Below are 8,290 nucleotides of genomic sequence, written 5' to 3'. Positions count from 1 at the left end.
AACAGTATTAGAAATTCTAGCCAGAGCAATTAAGCAAGAAAAAAGAAATAAAAGCATCCAAACTGGAAAGGAAGAAGTAAAATTGTCTCTGTTCATAGATGACACGATCCTATATATAGAAAACCCTAAAGATTCCACGCACACAAAACCTATTAGAGGTAATAAACGAGTTAAGCAAAGTTGCAGTATACAAAATGAACACACAAAACACAGTTGTTTTCATACACTAACAATGAACCATACAAACAGAAAATTGTGAAAACAATTCCATCTACAATAGCATTAAAAAGAATGAAATACTTAGGAATAAAATTAACCAAGGAGGCAAAAGTCTTAAACACAGAAAATTATAATACATTACTCAATGAAATTAAAGAAGGCAAAAATAATGGAAAACATTCTGTGTCCATGAATTGAAAGACTTAATACTATAAAATGAAAGTAGTATCCAAAGTGATCTACAGATTCAATGCAACCCCTACCAAACCCCAACAGTGTTTTTTTGCAGAAATAAAAAAAAACTCATCCTAATATTCATAGGAATCTCAAGGGACCCTGAATGGACAATCTTGAAAAAGAAAAACGAAGTTGTTTGATTCACACTTCCTGGTTTCAAAACTTACAAGAAAACTATAGTAATAAAAAATGGTACCACACAGGCATAAGACAGACCAATGGAATAAAATAGACAGCCTAGTTATAAACCCTTGATTTTTGACAAGGATATCAAAAACATTCAATAAGGAAAGGACAGTCTTTTCAACAAATTATGCTGGGAAAGCTGGACATCCACATACAAATGAACGAAGTTGGACCCTTATCTTGTTCCATGAACAAAAATTAATTCATATAGATCAAAGTTCTAAATACAAGAGCTAAGACTAAAAACACTCTTCGAAGAAAACATGGAAGGAATCTTTATAACACTGGATTTGGCAACTATATTTTTGAATATAACACCAAAAGCATAAGCAACAAGAGTAAAAAACAGATAAATTGGCCTTCATCGAAATTTAAAACTTTTGTACCTCAGAAGACACTATCAAGTGAATGGAAGACACAGTCACAGAATGGAAGAAAATATTTGCAAATCATATATCTTATAGGAGACTAATATCTAGAATATATAAAGAACTCCTATAACTCAGTAACAACAATAAAACCCAAACAAACAAATTTTAAAAGGGGCAAGGGACTTAAGTAGCTATTTCTCCAAAGAAGATACACAAATAGCCAGTGAGCATATGAAAAGAAGCTTCATATCTCTAATCATTAAAGACATGTAAAGCAAGGGGCGCCTGGATGGCTCAGTCGGTTAAGCGTCCAACTTGGGCTCAGGTCATGATCTCACGGCTTGTGAGTTCAAGCCCCGTGTCAGGCTCTGTGCTGACAGCTCAGAGCCTGGAGCCTGCTTCAGTTATGTGTCTCCTTCTCTCTCTGCCCCTACCCTGCTCACACTCTCCGTCTCTCATAAATGAATAAATATTTTTAAAATTTTTTTAAAAAGGGGGAAAAAAAGAAATGTAAAGCAAACCACAATGAGATACTGCCTAACATCCATGAGGATGACTATTATATATAAAAAACACACACACAACACAGATGTTGGCAAAGATGTAGATACACTGGTGCAAAAGTAAAATGGTATAGCCACGATGGAGAACAGTTTCGTGGTTCCTCAAAAAGCTGACTATAGAATTGTCAAATGACCCAGCAGTTCCAATCCTAGGTATATATCCAAGGAATTGAAGGCAAGGACTCAAACAGATACAGGTACCCCAGCGTTCATCACAAAATTATTCACAATATGCAAAAGGTGGAAACACTCCAGTGTCCGCAAGCAGATGAATGAATAAAGAAAATGTAGTATATGCAAACAAGCGAAACTTTGGAGTTGTCTTATTCAGCCATAAAAAACCAGGATGAAATTCTGATACATCCTCTAACATGGATACGCCTTGAAGCCGTTATGCTATATGATATAAGCCAGACACAAAAGGGCAAGGGTATTTCCACTTATATGAGGTATAGAGTAGGTTAGGTTACTGGGGGCTGAAGGAAAGGAGAGATGGGGAGTAATTGTCTAATGGTTATAGAGCTTCTGTTCCGGGTAGTAAAAGGGTCTGTAATTTCATTGTGTGTCTTTGGTAGGGGGTGGGTGTCTGAACAAAGAAGGGGTTTTCCAACACCAGCTTGGTGTCCTATAATTCAACCCCATCCTGACACCATTTACCTGGAGGTAGCATCTGTTTCTACAGGTTAAATGTTTAGTCTCACAGGCTGCTTTCCCCCTGCCCACCACCACTTTTTCAGATACCAGTCACAAATGCAGGTTGTCATCAGGGCCACTGACCCCCAGGCTATAGATGGAAGGTTCCAGCAACCATCTCCTCAGGTTCAATTAATCTGCTAGAGCATCCCCCAGAATTCAAGGAAACTCTTCACTTACCAGATTACCCGTTTATTATGAAAGGGTATAACCCAGGAATAGCCCAAGCACCCACAGGGCACGGGCTGGAGAAAGGGTGAGGAGCTTCCATGCGCTCTGTGAGGTCACCATTCTCCCAGATCTCCACGTGTCCACCAACCCAGAAGCTCTCCCAACCCACCCCCTCCTTCTGGGTTTTCATGGAGATTTTGTTACCGAGGCATGATTGATGAACTCATTGACCACTGGTAACTGATTCAACCTCCAGCCCCCTCCCCTCCCAGGAAGTCAGGAAGTGGAACTAAAATTTTCAACCCTCTAACGATGTGGCCGGTTCCCCTGGCAACCAGCCCTCATCTTAAGGTGCAGTCCAAAAGCTACCTCATTAACATAAATCCAGTTGTGGTAAGAAAGATTTGTTATCCACATGACACCCATTTCACTTTTAAGGCTCTGAAGAGACTTTAGGAACTGAAGCTTAGAGATCTTTAGATCTTGAGAACTTGATCTTTAGAGACCAAATATTATCACAAAAGATACCTCCATTGCTCTACTCACTCAGAAAATTCCGAGGGTTTTGGGAGCTGTGAGCCAGGAACCATGAACAAAGACCAAATATATACAAGAAATGAATGACCCAATACGTATTTCTCACAAATCACAGTATCACAGGTCATGAAAACATTTTGGACCTCAATACAAGCACACCTCAGAGATATTGCAGGAACATCTCCAGAACACCGCAGTGAAGTGAATCTCACAATAAAGCAAACCAAGTGAATTTTTTGGTTTCCCTGTGCATATAAAAGTTATGTTTACGCTACATGGTAGTCTATTAGGTATGCAATGTCATTTACATCTAGAAACAATACATACCTTCATTTAATAATACTTTATAGCAGGGGGTGGTGGGTGCCTGGGTGGCTCAGTCAGTTAAGCGTCCGACTTCAGCTCGAAAGTCATGGCTTGTGGGTTCGAGCCCCGCGTTGGGCTCTGTGCTGACAGCTCAGGGCCTGGAGCCTGCTTCAGATTCTGTGTCTCCCTCTCTTCTGCCCCTTCCCTTTCTTGAGCTCTGTCTCTCTCTCAAAAATCAATAAACATTAAAAAAAATTAAATAAAAATACTTTACAGCAGGGGAGCCAGCCTGGGTCAGTCAGTAGAGCACTTGACTCTTAAACTCAGGGTCATGAGTTCAAGCCCCACGTTGGGCATGGAGCCTACTTAAAATAAATAAATAAATAAAATATAACAAAATAAAGGACACCTCCAACTTGATACCAAAAACCCCCAATCAATGCGGTTAAAAAATGGGCAGAGTTGGGGCGCCTGGGTGGCACAGTCGGTTAAGCGTCCGACTTCAGCCAGGTCACAATCTCACGGTCCGTGAGTTCGAGCCCCACGTCGGGCTCTGGGCTGATGGCTCAGAGCCTGGAGCCTGTTTCCGATTCTGTGTCTCCCTCTCTCTCTGCCCCTCGCCCGTTCATGCTCTGTCTCTCTCTGTCCCAAAAATAAATAAACATTGAAAAAAAAAATGGGCAGAGAACCCAAATAGACACTTTTCCAAAGAAGACAGACAGATGGGCAATAGACACATGGAAAGATGCTCAACATCACTAATCAACAGAGAAAAGCAAATCGAAACCACACTAAGATGCCACCTCACACTGGCCCGAGTGGTTAGTGTCAAAAAGATAAGAAATAACAAGCCTTGGCGAGGATGCGCGGAAAAGGGAACCTTCATGCACTGTTGGTGGGAATGCAAACTGGTGCAGCCACTCTGGAAAACAGTATGGGGGTTCCTCAAAAAATTAAGAACAGAACTACCCTATGAGCCAACTATTTCACTTCTGGATATTTACCCAAAGGAAGTATAAACACTAATTTGAAAAAAATATATGTATTTCCATGCTTAAGAATTATTTACAACAGCCAAGATAAAGAATTGAATGCCCACTGACAGACAAATGGATAACGAAGATGTGGCGTATATACACAAGGAAATATTACTCAGCCATAAAAACGAATGAAATCTCGCCCTTCGTGACAACAGGGGTGGACCAAGGGGGTATGAGGCTCAGTGAAATAAGTCAGACAGAGGAAGATCAATACCATATGCTTTCACTTACATGTGAATATAAGCGATTCCACCATATGTGGAATCCAAAAAAAACACCACCAACAAAAACAGACTTATAAATACAGGGAAAAAACTGGTGAAGTTTGGGAAGGGGCTAGGGGCCTGAGTGAAGTAGGTAAAGGGGATCAGGAAGTGCAAACTTCCAGTTATAAAATAAACAAGTCACGGGCATGAAAAGTACAGCATAAGGAATACAGTCAAGAAATTGCGATAACCTTGTATGTTGACAGGCAATAACTATACTTATAGTACACCTGAAGCTAATAATACTAGTTTTATAGTCAACTGTAGTCGATATCATCAACTATGCTTCAATTTTTTTTTTTGAAAAGGGGGGAGAAAAAGAAAGAAAATATCTTGTAGTCCTTACGTCGGGTTACATTGCATTGCATGTATTCATTAACTTCATAAATATTTACTAAGTGCCTGTTGTGTTCCTAGGTGCTGTGTTAGGCTGTGGGTAAGGATGGTTATCAACACATTCCATGTCCTCAATTAGATTATAAAGAAATAAAGGAGACAGGCCAGTGGAAACATGCTGAACCATGCGAGAAATGCCAGCATGTGAATAGTAAGAAGTCACTTCACCTGGTTTTCAGGATGCTGGGGGAAGCTTTTCAAGGTAGATGATATCTTCTCTGTGAAATTGTGCTACATGTGCTACGAGAGGATTGTAGACACAATCAAACATACCTCAGTTTCAAGGTGATCATGGTTGGGGTGCGTGGGTGGCTCAGCCGGTTAAGCATCCGACTTCGGCTCAGGTCATGATCTCGCAGTTTGTGAGTTCGAGCCTCGCAACAGGCTGTGTGCTGACAGCTCGGAGCCCGGAGCCTGCTTCGGATTCTGGGCCTCCCTCTCTCTGCCCCTGCCCCACTCACACTCTGTCTCTCTCCAAAAATAAATAAACATTAAAAAAAATTTTTTTTTTAAAAAGGTGATCATGGTTTCGAACAGAAGATAAGAGGCAGGTCAATGAGGTGTTGGATAAAAAGTAAAAATATCCACTAGGATTCAAAGGACAAGGGGAAGCCTTTCCGAAAGAAAAGATTTTTTAATTCAAAATTTCCAGAGCTGCAGAGGGCCAACAGCGTCACTTACCAAGTTCTAGGTAGGGGAGGAACAGGGCTACCACGGCTTACTTATATGGGGACTTCAAGAGTCTCTTCCGAGTATCGGATACGTGTATACCCAGAGACAAATGACATCGTTCAAGGTGCTCTCTCTCTGTTCCTTGAGTCTCATTATCTCTGCTCGTCTGTGGTGACCTAATTCTTTTCTCCAGCAAACACTGCTAAGTCAGCATCTTTAAACCTCAGCCATGCAGATACAAAATCCTATCTCTTTATCTCTTAACATGCATATATCAGATATAATAAAAGACCCTAAAAATGTTTTATTGCTAAAAACTGCCAACTCTCATCCGAGCTTTCAGTGAGCTGTCATCATTTTGCTGGAGGGGCGTCTTGCCCCCATGTTGCTGCTGCTGACTGGTGGGGGTGGAGGTTACTGAAGGCTGGGCTGGCTGCAGCAATTTCTTAAAATAAGACAACAATGAAGTTTGCCACATGAAATGACACTTCCTTTCAGGAGTGATTTCTCTGCCACAGCCATGCTGTTTGATAGCATTTTTTTTTTTAGTTTTTTTTTTTTTAACATTTGTTTATTTTTGAGAGACAGAGCGAGAGCAGGCGAGGGGCAGAGAGAGAGGAAGACACAGAATCTGAAGCAGGCTCCAGGCTCCGAGCTGTCGGCACAGAGCCCGACGCGGGGCTCGAACCCACGGACCGTGAGAGCGTGACCTGAGCCGAAGTCGGACGCTCAACCGACGGAGCCACCCAGGCGCCCCTGCTGTTTGATAGCATTTTACCCGCAGCAGAACTTCTTTCAAAACTGGAGTCAATTCTCTTCATCCCTGCCGCTGTTTTTTCAACTACGTTGATGGGATAGTCTCAATCCTTTGTTGTCATTTCAAGGGTCTTCATAGCATCCTCCCCAGGAGTAGATTCCATCTCCAAAAAAAAATTTTTTTTTTCTTTTTCTCTGCTCCTCCATGAGAAGCAAAGCTTCATCCCTGAAAGTTTTATCCTGAGATTGAAGCAATCCATCCCGTCTAGAGACTCTGCTTCTGATTTTAGTTCTCTTCCTGTTTCCACCCCATCCACGGTTACAGCCTCCGCGGAAGTCTTGAACCCTCAGAGTTATCCGTGAAGGGCTGTGATCCGCTCCCTCCAGTTCCTGTGAGTGTTGATGTTTTGACCTCTTCTCACGAACCATGAACGTTCTGGATGCATCTAGAATGATGACTCCTTCCCAGAAGGTTTTCAGTTTTGTTTTCAGGTTTGCTTTGTCCAAATCCATCAGCAGAATCGTTATCTAGGGCAGCCACGGCCTCACAAAATGCATTTGTCAAATAATGAGACTCGAAAGTCGAAATGATCCCTTGATGCGTGAGCGGCAGAACGGGTGTTGTGTCAGCAGACACGACAACAGCACTCGTCTCGTTGTCCATCAGAGCTCTTGGGTGCCCGGATCATGGTCAAGGAGCAGTAATATCTTGAAAGAAATCTTTTTTTCTGCACAGCAGGTCTCGACAGTGGACTTGATATTTGGTAACCCGTGTTGCAAACAGATGTGCTGTCATCCAGGCTTTGTTGTTCCGTTTCTAGAGCACAGACATGATAGATTTAGCGTAATTCTTAAGGGCCCCGGGATTTGGGAAAAGGTCAATGAGTCACCAGCTGCGTTAGCCTCTAACAAGAGAGGTGGCCCATCCTTTGAAGCTGGGGAACCAGGCATTGACTTCTGTCTAGCCACGAGAGTCCTAGGTGGCCTCCCCTTCCAATATGAGACTGTTTTGTCTACACTGAGAATCTGCTGGTGAGCGTGGCCACCTTCTCTTCGCCGGATCTTCCAGAGAACTTGCCACAACTTCTACATCAGCACTGGCTGCTACTCCCTGAGCTTCGCTGTTCTGGAGGCAGTTTCTTTCTCGAAACCTCACAGACCGGCCTCTGCCAGCTTCTAGCTGTGCCTGCACAGCCTCCTCCCCTCGCTCGGCCTTCGCAGAATGAAGACAGTCCAGGCCTTGCCCCGGACCAGACTCTGGCTTACGGGGACGTGGCGCGTGTGATGTTCTGTCCAGACCACTCAGACGTTCTCCACGTCAGCACTAAGGCCATTTAGCTTTCTCACCATCTGCGTGTTCCCTGGAATGGCACTTTTCCTTTCCTTCAAGAACTCTCCCTTTGAGTTCACAACTTGGCCAACCGTCTGGCGCAAGAGACTTAAGCGTTCAGTGTATCTCAGTTTTGGACGCACCCTCCCCCCTGAGCTGAATCACCGCCAGCTTCTGATTTAAAGTGACGGGCGCGAGACTCTGCCTCTCACTTGCACACTTACCGGCCGTTGCAGGGTCCGTGATCCGCCTAATGTCACTGCTGCCCTGTCTCAGGGAACAGGGAGGCCCAAGGAGAGGGAGAGAGACCGGGAACAGCTGTCGGTGAAGCATCGGCACACACACAACATCTAGCAAGTTCGCCGTCTTATAGGGGCACAGCTTGTGGCGCCCCCAAATCATTACAATGCTGACATCAAAAATCACTGATCACAGATCACTGTAAAAATATAAAAATATGGGGCGCCTGGGTGGCTCCGTCGGTTGAGCGTCCGACTTCGGCTCAGGTCACGCTCTCACGGTCCGTGGGTTCGAGCCCCGCGTCGGG

The sequence above is a fragment of the Acinonyx jubatus genome, chromosome E4 (assembly GCF_027475565.1).
Source record: "Acinonyx jubatus isolate Ajub_Pintada_27869175 chromosome E4, VMU_Ajub_asm_v1.0, whole genome shotgun sequence".
In the NCBI taxonomy this organism is placed as follows: Eukaryota; Metazoa; Chordata; class Mammalia; order Carnivora; family Felidae; genus Acinonyx; species Acinonyx jubatus.
Note: the sequence above shows the minus strand (reverse complement) of the source record.